Raw genomic sequence first — 14139 nt, forward strand, 5'->3', positions numbered from 1 at the left:
TAGTAGTGGCCGCTTTGGCAGTCAACGTCGCCTCAGCCTCCGTGACCCATTTGGACAACTGCTTGACATCCTGCCAAAATAAATGCCTGTCAACTTTTATTTGGTCTATTTTTTTTATTTTTTTTATTTGGTTTAACTGTTTTTAACAGTTTTCACAAAGAGTGAGATCACTGTTCCTTGAATGGTTGTTGCATAGTCATGGTTTGCGTTGTGTTATTTCAGTTTGCTGTTGCTTTTAGGTAATTTCTCCAATCGTTAGGTTTATGTTCTGAAGGAACTGGCCGACCGCGATGACTACTTTGGTGTTTCCACCTGATATCAGGATGTTCCACCAATGTTCCTCTTCCATGCACCTTCTGTTTTTGAGGAGGTGACCCATGTGGATCATTCTCTTTGTGGCCAGTCCAGGCAGGACAATAGGAGGTGCCTCAGGGTTTCGGCAGTTTCCGATTTATTGCAAAATCGGTAGATTTTGTTTGTGACGATGCCTCTGATTGAGAGTATTTCTTTGGTGTTTAGGAGATTCAGCCTTGCCCTTAGGTATGTGTTTCTGATGTGTTTGCTAGGGCCTTTTAGGAGATAGCTCATAGGCTTGTTTTGTTTTTGGTGGTTGGTTGGTAAGTCGATAATTAATTTGTTTTTGGAGGCATCTTCTAGTTTTTGGTCTATCCTATTTTCAAAGGATGTTTGCAGGGATTCAAATTGCTACCAGTATTTGGTTGTCCTGGGGTGCTGGTGTAGTAACTGGGGGTGTTGCCTGTTTGCTGCTTGCCTCCCGGGGTGTTTCATTATGTTTATGTTGGCTAACAAATGGCTCCATGGTGTGAGCTTTCCCTTTGGGATTCCTGGGAGACCTCAGTGAGGGGCAGTTGGGGAGCAATGTGGCCCCCAGTTGCATTGTTGGGCATCTGGCTGAGCAATCAGAAGGGCACTGAGTGCTGCAGATGTGTCATTCTCTCTGCCCCTCCAGTGCGGGACCCTCGGTTAGGGCCCGGCCCAAGCAAAACAGGACTGGCTGTATAGTCAAGAGGATGACAAGTGTTACAGATGTGTCGTTCTCTCTGCACCTCTGGTGTCGGACCTACCGTTGGGGCACATTCAGCCCAGGTGAAACGAGATGTCTAAGTTATATAGTTGTTAGAGGCACTCCCCCGGCGCAACTGGAAATACAACACCTCAAGTATGCCCAACACAACACACGTATGGTAGCAATAGCGAGTCTGGGAGCAGTTTATATTATAGTGTCTCCAAGGTCAATGAGCCGTGTCTGCTGTGGGTTCAGCTGTATGCCCATATATATGTGGCAGAAACAGAGCAAGGTTATGCCATTCATCTTAGTAGGGGCGCACAAGTGCAATTTTCGTACCTGCAGGCTCCAGTCATAGGCGGGTCTTCATGTGGGCGCAATCTCAGCTCGGTCCGGTAAGTTTAATGAAGGGGAGCCCAGTAGAGGGTCACTGCAGCTTTACCTTGTCTGTAGGCGCGTAGCGCCATTGGGTCCTTTCCAGGAACAAACTCCCTCGAGGGGGAGTGGTGGAACTCGCTCCCCGATCCGAGTAATACAGGCCAGGCGCACAAAGAGCAGGACCTGAGTAGCAGGTCAGTGTGCTGTGCACGCTGCGGCTGGCCCACACACCTGATGTTCCACTCTAAGCTACTTTCTACTCAGAGCCCTGCAGCAGTCAACAACTTGGATGACATGGGACACCCCGCTCTGGTCCAAGTTTCTCCTGCTTACCAGTTTCAATTTGTGTCAAATTCAGTGCGGTTAGATGCAGGCTGGTTTCCGACACACAAAAATGTATTGAAGTTCCAGTTTTGTATTGAATTAACAACCGCTTGCAGAATTACATCAGGATCATAGTGGGAGCACTGGGCAGTTGCATATCTACTGCATGTGCTCAGGTCACGCCCCCTCCATCTTTCTTCATGCAAGCACCTAGTCCATCCACTGTTGCGATTATATGAGATAGTGACCTATTCTTTGCATCTTCTGGGGGCACGAATGTGCAGCAAGAATTGCCGATTTTGCAGCAAACTCCTCCTTCCATGGCTGTCAGCATGTTGAGCACATACCTGTTCTGCATTATCATCAGCCTTAGTGCTCTTAATTCGACCTTTATCATATTGAATCTGTGTTTGTGTCATTTGCCAACTGGACCAGATCCCAGCGCACAACTTGCAACCACTTGGTGTTGGCTGCTGCTTGTACGCCGGGTAGCAGAAGTGAAACAAAGAACGACTCTGCTGAACTAAAAAGTCAGTATTAAATTTGAATTTCAGCTAGCAATGCAGATGAGTGTTTAGATCAGTAGTTTGACCTATTTCTTCTTTTCAGTTGTTCGTACTGTCCCCTTCTGGGTAGGATGTGGAACTCAGGCAATGGTAGTGGATTTTGTTCTTCAAATGTTTGAGGAACTTCTGGAGCAGTATTTGGGATCGGCCCCCTTTCAGGAGTTCTTCTGGGACTACTAACAACCCTGAGTGCAACGTGGTCAACGAAAAATAACCTCACCATGATGGTGGGAGGTGCAAGTACGCTTGTTGGCCACGCACCCAGTAGTAGTCCATCACTCCTGCTGAGTCACTTTTAAAGTCTGGAATCAAAAATGTCTGTTATATCGTTGGAGATGATAAAGACAGTTCCCTAAATGTGGAAACATAGTTCATAACTCTCCTCTCGGTGCACTTTCACTGGTTTTTCCATTGCTGCAAACCATGTCAATTTTGTGATGTCCTCTGTCCATATTTATGCACAGGTTATGTCCACTAAAGCCACTTCATACCCCAGAAGCCATTGCGCTAGGTAGCTGAGAATAGTTTCTTGCCACTTGCTGTTTACGTACTTGAGTCTGTCAGTTGTAGGCACTTGATGTTTCTTGTGTTATCATTGCATAGCAGGGGGTCTGGATCGATAAGCTCTAGTTGCACGCGGTGTGCTTGGAAGGTGCCTTTTATTTTACCAGGCATTGTGCGTATATAATTGGAACATCCTTGTACTAAAACCTTGGTTGCCCCTGATGTGTGCATTATTAATGAGCATACATAGCAGCTCTCGTTGGTTGCTTGTCTGCCTAACGCACTCATGTTGCTTTACCAGCTGTTGGAGTGCTCGGGATGTCTAATATCTTCAATAGCTTCCAAGCCTAAGCTGTTGTATGCATCATATCTGGGCCTACGCGCTGGCCTACTCATTCTATTATGCCATGATATATATCTCTTTGTTACTGTACTACTGCTAAAATTTCTACTGGTATTTGTTTTGCAAAAAATGTTATACATATGTACGATGGCATTACTGGTTCTGTTTAGCAGTACAATTCCCTTTATGCTCCCCCTCTGACCCTCTTTTAGATGGCTTGCCCAGATAAAAGATGTACAAAATAAATGCATAGGACAAACATCATTATAGTAAATAGGAGGGCACTAGAGTGTAGTCCACAAGTGTAGAAATATAACAATCTGAAATCAACATTATACTTAGTTAATTATTTATTATACATTGAAACGTTTTGATGTTGGCGGTTCCATTTTCTTCAATCCTGTAGAGGAAACAATACTGAACCCCTTTGACTTTTACAGCAGGGGGTGGAAAACGTTACTTCATAGGGGCCATGGAATCTGGGGTTGTTCGACTTGTATTAGTTCTCGTGGCAGCAGCGGTTGGGTGGGTGTGTGATCTGTGGTTGGTTGCTCTGCTGTGTTCAGTGTGTCTTCTAGGCGGGGTGGTGCAATCTGTCGGGAGACATGTTTAATTGCACTTTTTAGGTTTGTCAAATAATCTTTGACTTATTCACCCAAAACTGCTGCAGTCCTATGGGCATCTGATGCCCTCCTAACTGGTGAGATGGGCGTATGCATGCATTTGCCAGTTACTATTTTGTGGCGTGAAAGGTGGTGGTCTTTACATGGTTGAGTGTGTAAACTGAACAGAGCCAAGGGCAAGCAAAGCACCCAGTTTCGTTTAATGTGTTGCAGAGCTTGGAGAGTCTGCTTTTAAGGAGGCCATTGATCCACTCAACAACAAAGTTTGCTTGGAGGTGGTAAATTGAGGAGATACAGTGTTTAATGCCAAGTAGTGCTGTGATCTCCTTGAAGAGTACATTAACGAAGTGGGTGCCATTGTCGGATTTCAGTACTTTTCACACGCCCCATCGAGGGAAAACTGCACGCACTAAATATTTAGCACTGTGTTTGGCATTCGGGTGTGCACATGGTCCAGCTTCAACCCAGCATGAAAAAGGGCATACTACAATTATTAAATATCGGGACTCATTGCATCTTTCCCCCATGCCTGCATGGTCTATGGGTAGTTCAGGGAACGGCCCAATGAGGCGAGGTTGAGTCCTTTGTATTTTTCAGAGCGTCATGCCAGTGCTGAACGTTTGGCAGGTGGCACAGTGTGTGATCATGTTCATGAGATGCTCTTGAAGGTTCGGTATGAACCAATCTTCTTTTATGTCTGCTGCAATGTGCTGTTTGGAGCTATGAGACAGGTCTTGTAGCTGATCGAATGCTATTGCCAAGAGCTCTACAGGCATAACTGCCTTGCCAGTGCATTCTTGTTTCCATAATAAGTCTGTAGGGTACTGTTTACACCCTCTCCTTTTCTTCATTTGGTGCCTTGCTCCGTAGCTTGATGTGCTGTCTAATGGGAAGAACCGTTTATGGTGTGTTTTGTTGATCATGTGATGGTGTAGTTATGACATACTCTGAAATTACTGGGACACTGCAGCGTTCCCTAATGACATTTTGTCAGTGTTGCCAGTGTAGGGGCGCATTTAACGACCGCTACCACAGAGAGTTGTGACAGTGTGCAAATCAGTGCATCTAGTAGTGCAATGTGTTGCACTGGGGAACTGTCTCTCTACAGAACCCTCTTCTCTTCACTGTGACAACCTTGCATGCGCTGTTGTAGTGACGTATGCCAAGTCAGAATAAAAGGTCACATGGCATCCTTGTGATACATGAAGCACCTTGTTACATGCCACACGCTCTGCCACTTGTCCTGAATAGTGCATGGGTAATCTTTCCATCACTAGTGTCTCATATTATCCTCCCTCAAGGAGCAGAACTGCCACAACTGTATGTCTTTGTCCTGTGTCCTGGTCAATTGTCACTGAACCATCAACAGTAGTACTTCCCATTCTTCTAATAGTCTGTCTTTTGCTTTTGGGGATATCCCCCTCCTCCTCCATATATGCGGCACACTTGTGTCGGTGCAATTCCTCGTCTGTATACAGTTCTGTTAGGAATGTGCCAGGATTTACTGTCTTGCATCGCACAACATGAATGTTTGGGCTTGACATGATAATCTTGTATGCCGATGCTCTCTGTGTGGTCAGGGTATACATCGATCTATCTAATATGGCGAAAACATTCTTTTTATTGCAAAGGCAGCTGCAGCAAGTAAGTGTTTGCATGTGAACTGCCCTTGAATAACTGAATCAAGCGTTCAGCTGTAGTAGGCCAATGGCTTGTGGCCCATTGTACTTTTCTGGGTGAGTACAGCGGTCATAAATTTACCGTTCAAATGTGAAAATATATAGAGCTATTGTGTGTATTCTGGGGTGGCGCGAACTGGGGCTGTGGAAATTACTTCTTTCAAATCAAAATGTTGTGCCATGTTTGCTGTCCATTCTAGTTGGTGGTTGCCTATCTGTGCTTCCTTGAGACCCTCTAGAAGTGGCCTGGTGTATGCTGCATAGTCTAGTATCCATGATCTGTAGTAATTGCACAACCCTAGAAATTTTTGCATGTATTTTACTGTAACTGGTTTGGGTGTGGCACGCACGGTTGCTGCTCTGTCTGGTATTATTCTTTTGCCGTTTGCTGATATCAACTGGCCCAGATACAGTACAGTAGTCAATATTGTAGTTTGGCCTTGTCAAACTTGTATCCCTTCTGGGCCAAAAGTTGTAGGAGAGTAATAGAGTCTTTTCTTCAGTTTTGTCCCATGTCAGTACAAACAATCAGATCGTCCACATACTTGATGACCGTTCTGGGCACCTAGGTCAGCGTGTAGTATTCTGTTAAACATGTTCTGGCCTTCACATTACCCTTGGGGCAGAAGAGTGTGTTCATAGCACTTTCCGCCATGGGTAAAGGCAGTGAGGTATTGTGAATTAGGATGCAAAGGTATTGAAAGGAATGCTTTCTTTAAATCAACTACCGTGAAGTGGGTTGCTTCCTTGAGGATACTACACAAAATGGTGGCTGGGTTTGGAACTTCAGGAAATTCTTTCTGTACTACATCATTCAGAGGGTGTAAATCCTGGATCAATCTCCAATTACCCCTGTGGCCTTTTTGACATGGTAAATCGTGCTTTTACATAGTGAGGTAGATGGTACTATTAACCCTTGATTTAGTAGGGCCTGAATTGTATCTTTTATTCCCTCCTCCACTTGTCTTGATAATGGATGCTGTTTTACTTGAGGTAGTATTGCTTAAACCTTCAGTGTGAGGTGTACTGGGGTCACTTCCTTCAGAAGCCCTATGTCATATGGGTTGGTTGTCCACAACTGTGCGGACACATACTCCAAGTCTGGCTCAATGAAGGGAAGTGGTGCAACAACTGCCATTAGCCGGCATTGCACCCTTCTGTACTGCACCAAGATCTTGCAGGGGATACAGATTTCTAGTATTAGCTCCCCTTCATTGTCATTGTTTTTAAAAAGTTCCATATCTGTCATCTCCTTGAGGGGTACAGTGGGATCTATGCATAGTACTGTACGCCACTGGCACACTTTGTTGTCTGTTCCGTGGACAACCACTCTCTTTACAGATACCACCAACCTTTTTAACTCAAGGGATAATATTGTACCTGGCACCAATTCTGCGGAAACTAGAGGGTGAAAAGGAAATCTGTTGGTACTCTCCAACAGGCTTTGGAAATGTGTGGCACTGACTCTACTGGTACTGTTATGTCATAGATAAACATGTCTAGGTCTAAAGGTTTTCCTCGGACCAGCACCTCACATGCCATGGCATCTATTGTGACCATGGCTCTCATTGCACATATGGCTGGTGTGGCACAGACAATGCCGTGATCAGTAAATTAAATTGTCATGTTCAGCTTGATAAGCAGATCCCTGCTGAGCAAGTTGATAGGAGAACTATCAGGGCATAATAGGGGAGCAGGCACCACCTTCCCCCCACCTTTACATCCAAATATTTAGTATATGGAACTGTAGAAATAGCCCTAGAGAATCCCTGAGTGTCGGGAGTTTTGCCAGATAATGGGAAGTCCCCTTCACTAATGCATTATTTCTCAGTGCCTGAAACAACCATGAAAATGAATTGCGTGTTTCCTATCTCTGCCCCCACCAAGGGTTCCTCTTCAGGGTTGAGGGTCAGTGACAGGACCGGACACGTGAGCACTCTCTGCAGGCTGTCCTAATAAGGGTATGTGTTCATCCCCGGAAATGAGAAGGGGTTTCCCACCACCACTGTTCTTCCTTGAATCCGAGCAACTGTGCTACTGGGGGCTGCGTTAAAGAGGTTCATGTTGCCTGTCTGCTGGAAGGTGTTGTGGGGCATTTATTGTTGCTTTATTTTCTATGGTTGCTGCTGTGGGGGAGGGCCTAGTATTTATGGGGGCAATTGTGTGTATGCTTGGTGGGTTTTGTGGGATATGGAGGTCATTCTGAGGGTTTACCCTTGAGGGGCCCCTTGAGGCGGTGCACCATCATTTTGTTGATCGGAACTGTACTCCATCCCATATTTGCTTCTAAACTTTCTTGAAAATATTTCCCATTTTCCACAGCTCCAACATTGTGACGGCCCCATTCCTCCTTCCCTGGTTCCCATTCCTCCAAATCCCCATCTCCAAATCTCCCTCCCCCTGATCCTCGGAACCCACCTCTTCCTTGATGTTGTCCTCTTTGCCTCTGCAGGACAGGGTACTGCATCTTCCCGCCCCACTGCCCGTGTCCTCCTTCTGACCACACCATGGCTGACCATGTTCAACAATGAAGTAGAAAAAGGGTATTGATTGAACCCATGCATTACCTGTTTCTGCTCTCCACATCTCCTGAAATTTAAGAATGAATTGAGTGGCGTCTTCATTGTCGCCCATAGTACACTGCATGATCGACTGTAAATTGGGTGTTTGAGCAAATGCTTGCCGCAGCCATCCCTTACTTTTGCTCAAATCTTATTAAAGGATGCTCCATCATATGTGTTGTTTACCAGAGTTACTCCCGGGTACCCCACTTTTACCCACAAATCGACAGCCTGATATCCGATATGAGCTACCCCTAGGCTTTAGATGTCTGCTAGGGGTGGGCTGGGTGGTGGCCGGAGGCCTGCTTTGGCCTGGCTTTGATAAACGTGAATTGTGAGGCACCTGACACTGTGTCGCTGCCTTTCAGGGCATATTCTTTCTTGGGATAACACATATTTGCAACAGTTGTGGAGCAAAGGAGGCTAACAGCATGGGTCTCTCTATCGTGATCTCTTGGGCCTACCCAGGATTCTTCATTAGGTTTTTGTTCTGTGTCTACTACGCAGTCATGCAGTCCCGAATGTTTCTATCATAACAAAAAAACACCACCTGTTTATATGCGCGCACTAAGTCTAAGCATCTACATTTTGCATAATATTGTGTATGTGCAGGGTCCCTTACAATGCCCCTCTGACCCGTGACACATCACACCTATATTAATGAATTCACCTTACTCTAAAGCACCTGGGGTTGGGATAGGTCCATTCCCTTCCCAACAAGGTTTATTTGTAGTTTTGAGCATGTCAGCTATATTAAGCACTGCTATTAGATGGCATATATTTCCACTCTTTTTCACCTGCTCATATCAAGTGGGAGTTAATTGTAGCATAAAGTGCTTAGAAAGTGCATTCTTCTTAACATTGCAGAATTAGAAACATGTTACTGCTGCTCATACAATTATGCATTATTATCGTTTTACTGAGTTGCTATTAAATATTATCATCCCTGTTCATAGACCTATGCATTTGTTGTGTTATGTTCTAATGCTCTTAAAAATAGCTATCCCTAAAGAGCCTGTTTTTCTATGTAAAAAGCTACACTATTTTGTAAACACTGCTATCAGATTATGTGTAGTGCCAACATAGTACACCTGCTCTCACTAAGTTCCACTTATCAGTATTGTAGAAATGTTTTGTAGTTGCTTTGTCCTTACTTGTAAATAAGGTACAAATGGTGGAGCTTCTAGTTTACCTATGCATTTATTTTAACTTCGGGTAAAATGCTTCCATATTCAGCTATTTCCCATTTTTACGCAGGGTACTGAGTATAAAGGCTTATTGGCTTTCACTTGTCCTAAGCGTTCATTGCTCCTCCACCGTGAAATACCTCCAGCTGTCTGCAGTTTTGTTCTGGGAGTAAAATGTAAAGAAATTGAAACAGTCAGGAGAAATAGCACTATGCCAATGAAAGAAAATATATACAAAAATAATAATGAACTATAATACTAATTTGACATCTTTCTCTAAGGTTAAACAAGTGGCCCCACCCACCACAAACCAATTGTGATATTTTCAGCACAAACCACTGCACTGAATTTTGTGTCTCTCATGGGAGTTTCTGTAGTCCTTGTCAACGTTGTCCCAGTCGACTTTGAATAAGTGTTCAATGAGGACGTTGTCCCCAAGCTCTTTGATGGTGCATTAGATGGTCAGTGTTGCGCATGGGCCTTGAAAAAAGTTTGACCAGCTATCCTACCCCTATCCTCTCTTGCACCACCTGTGCTATTGGCACTCTGTTTACCCTCACCTACCCTATCCCGCCTTGTGTACCCCTATCTTATCTCCCTACTCTTACTTACCCTACCACATGCTTTGTACAGCCACCCCCTCTCTCTATTCTTCCTCATGGAGTGTACCCCCCAACCTCAGTACCCCTTCCTTTATAACATCAGCGACTGTACCCTACTCACTCTGTGTACTACCAGCCTCTGTGCTCTCAGCTACCCTACTGAACCCTGAGCTCTCTGTGTAGCTGTATACATTCACTGTATGCCCACCCGCTCAACTCCCTCCCATTCACCTTATAGATTTGTTAGACAGTATATATGTTTTTAATGTATATACCATTGGCCCAAGTAGTTAAATCAGCACTCATAAACAACATAGGAATGGCCTCTGCAGTCCAATCAAAAGTACACATACAATAGTTGCAGTGTGGGCTCGGTTCTGCCTGCTCCCCTCTTGTAGAATAGGCACTGTGCTTTTAGATATTCCATAAGATAGCAAAAAGCTTTGTGAGGTACATTGTTGAAAGGTAACATTCCCTCAACACAGACTTTGCAAGTATGGCCTATTTAAATGCAAGCATTCATCATATAGAATAGAGTCACTCCCCTGTCTAAGATTCTTTGAAATATAATGGTTGCAGCGTGGCCTTTAGAAGTGTTAAACGTGCCCTTCCGGCAAGGGGTTGTATGGTTTTTAGGTTGGAATCTTGTGAGTTTGTTGGTCTAGCAGAGCAAGATTCATATCATACACAGAACAGGGACATTGTAAGTAGCAGTTTTACAGCTCTGAACACAACAAGCAGAGAAAGCATGTAGCACAGTAACATAAGTGTTGCATATGCAGAACAACTACACTTCTCAGTTGTTCACACACACACATAATAGGTTAAGATGAGCTTCTTTGATAGCATAGGTCACAACAGGCCTCATTAGAACAAGATTTTCCCAAATATATTAGTTACTGAATTGGACAAAGTAGAGAAAGATTGCACAAATAGTGCACATCAACATGGGCAGTCCAAATACATGTTTCCCTCAGCAATATTTCATTATGGAGTACATTATTATAAGGTTCCCTTGCACAGAACAAGTCATGGTTGCCCTTGGCATTAAGACATTCTCTGTAATAGAAACAGCCCTGTGAGCTCCACTGGTGTGAGATGACCTTCACTCAACACATACTCTTTAAGCATGAGCCATGGAAAGGGAAGCATTCATCATAAAGAATAGATTGAATGAGCAGTGTACATTTGGTGGGTTAGCAGGGCATGATTCTTCGCCATACGCAGACTAGGGACATTGTGAATAGTTTACAGGTATCTTCATTCTATTTACTGTTATTAATTGATTTTAAATTGATCTTGGTTTTATGGATTTTTATTTTATTTTAGAAGAGTAGGCGTGTATTTAGTCATTTTATTTGTTTCTGCTGAATTATGCCTACCAAGAGGTGTGAAGAATGTGCCAGGAGGATGGATCATTTGCAGGGAAATGTTTAAATGTAGAACTGTTGATTGTCATGTTTCAACATCTGTGGAAACCTATTTAAATGACAATACACCCATGCCTTTTAGTGATAATATTTTTGAAAATATCCAAATTCAGATAGGAGTGATGCCACGTAATAAGTTGAATGGAACCAAACATATTTTAAATCAAAGTGATCAAATGAAAAATATCTCAATGCCATTAGTAGTTAGTAAGAAACAAATGGTTTTTACTAGGAAAACAAAGAAAATCTCCTTCAGGTTCTAGACAGTGGAATAAAGATACATATATCGAACCATGTTCTACTCTTGAGTCTTTACAGATCTTTGGAGAAGTGTGCAATCAAAATCTAGAACAACTAGGTCGTATGTGGCTTGTGGTCTCAACACTGCCTCCAATTCTTCATGATGAAATGCTGAGCAACAGCAGTGATTGGGGTAATGCCAAGAGAATTGAAAAAAAAAAATGGCACTTCCTCATTTGACTACAACGATCGGGGTTTAATAATACACAAACAGCAGGTATCCCAAAAGGAACATATTGAAGCAGATTTACAATGTTCTCAAAATATATAAACGCTACCATTCCTTAAACAAGGGAACACAGTTATATCAATCAAAAACATATACATTTCTTATACAATGCAACATGAAATCCGAAGCATTTACATCTTTTCACATAGAATGCTGACATTGCACATATGAAACCTTTCTTTTCCATTATGCTTACACATTTATAACCAGAATGAATCATAATAAACCAGTTTTCATCAGGAGTACAGGAGCAGTTATTTGATCTATGGATCAGATGTACAGGCATTTTGCCAGATGTAGCAGATCTGTCTGGTCACTGTGGTTTATCCAGTATCAGTATTCAGATTGAATACACCACAGTAGAACAATGTGACGGTTACCTTCAAAATGACTACATAATGACTTAGTGAGTATGTTCTCATTCTAAAAATACTCACCACTTTATATAATGACTTTTCTCAAACTAAACTCGGAAAAGCACACTAAGTCCAGTGGTGCGGATACAAAGTGGCAAGTGGTGGGTCATTCTGTTACCGCCACTCTACTTCCAATTCACCACACAGCCGGAGCAGCAGAAATCTGGAGGTAAACCCTCCAGAACATCGTGCATATAGCATGGTAGATGTACAGTTTGCTGTAAATCTGCAAACATCCTCACAGAGTCCTATGGACTTCAGAAATTGGCACTTGCTCCATTTACCCCATTTGTAATGCTACGGTAAATCTGAATGGCAATAATAGTGAATGAGTTTGGCCGTAATCCTGACAGAAGTATTGCCAAACTGTTAATGAGGCCCAATATATGTTACTTAATTGGGACGAATGTGTACCCATGCACCTACCGCACCTCTCCGTCAAAGGTTACATCAAAGTAGGCATTCCCCCATTATTACTGTGCCACTTTTCTGCTAAACTGTGATGTGAATTATTACGATCCCTTTATTAGAAAAGAAGAATATATTTTACCATTTACTCTTTGAAATTAAGGAAATTCATTGGTCACATGACATGTTAAGTGGTAAGGGAAACAATGGTGGTAAAATGGCACTACAAGAATCAACCCCTAGGGCCACAAACCTCTGGACCACAAACTCCTCTGGCTGGTGTCTGGTGCTCCCTGCTCTCGGCTGTCAGCTTCTCACGCCTTTCTCTCTACAGTAGGACCAGAAGTTGTTGCTGGTTCCCCGATGGAGGAGCTGATGTTGGGGGCTTCTCGTCCGGCAACAGTGGAACTTGACAGTGCCCTGTATTAAGACTCATAAAGGAAGAGACTGCCTTATTCAGCTTCTGGTCCACAAGTGAAACAAAACGAAAGGACAGAAATTAGGCAAGACATGTCTCATAGCTCCAAACAGCACATTGCAGCAGACATAAAAGAAGAGCATCTCATGAACATGATCACACACTGTGCCACCTGCCAAAAGTGCACCCTTGGTAAGAAATCGGGCTGAACCAAATATTTCGACTGGCTCAAAACACTGCCCCACAATCCCTACGTCACCTGCCTTAATCTAAAGGAAGTATGAGAAATGGGGCTTTCAACTGATTTACCCTGAAACAGAACCACATGTATGTCCCGAAGATGGCTCTAACTATTAACTACGTGAGCACATGGGTACAAGTGTATCACAAATAAAGAGCCAAAACACATGTGGACCTGCGGAAAAACCTAATATCATTGGGTTTTTTGCTGTTCCCATAAACGAAAAAAGACACAGAAAAGTAGCAAACTAATCTGGACTTGCAAAACTAAAAAAAATGTGTAGAGTTGAAAAAACAGATGCAGATTGAGGCCATAGTACATATTACTAATGAATTATTTTATTATTGTTTTTCTGAGCTTTTTGCTTAATAGTATCCTTCCATCCCCACCAACTACCAACCAATTACCACAGTCCCATTTCTCCTGAAAATAATTGACACAATAGCATACTCTCAAATACAAAACCATTTAGAACACTACCAACTACTGGGGGACCAACAGTCAGGATTCCACCCTAACCACAGTACGGAAACAGCCCTACTCGTCCTTAAGTTCCAAATGGATGCCACCAGAGAATCAGGCAAACTCTGCTTACTAATGCTATTAGATTTCTCGGTGGCATTCGATCTGGTTGACCACGACAAACTCTGTGCCACCTTACCCAATAACTTCAACCTGTCCAACAATGCCACTGACTGGCTCAAATCTTTCCTAGCAGACAGGACCTCAAGAGTGTATATGGCAAAGAATCAGCAGACCCCATAGCAGTTCCTGTAGGTTCATGCCTATCTCCCACCCTCTACAATGCCTACACCAAGCTCCTTTTTGCAGCTCTGGATGCTATGGGTGTCATCTACACTAACTTTGCAGATGACACCCAGATCCTCAACCCACTAACAGGCA

The sequence above is a fragment of the Ambystoma mexicanum genome, chromosome 3p (genome assembly GCF_040938575.1).
Source record: "Ambystoma mexicanum isolate Mex_15411 chromosome 3p, UKY_AmexF1_1, whole genome shotgun sequence".
NCBI lineage: Eukaryota > Metazoa > Chordata > Amphibia > Caudata > Ambystomatidae > Ambystoma > Ambystoma mexicanum.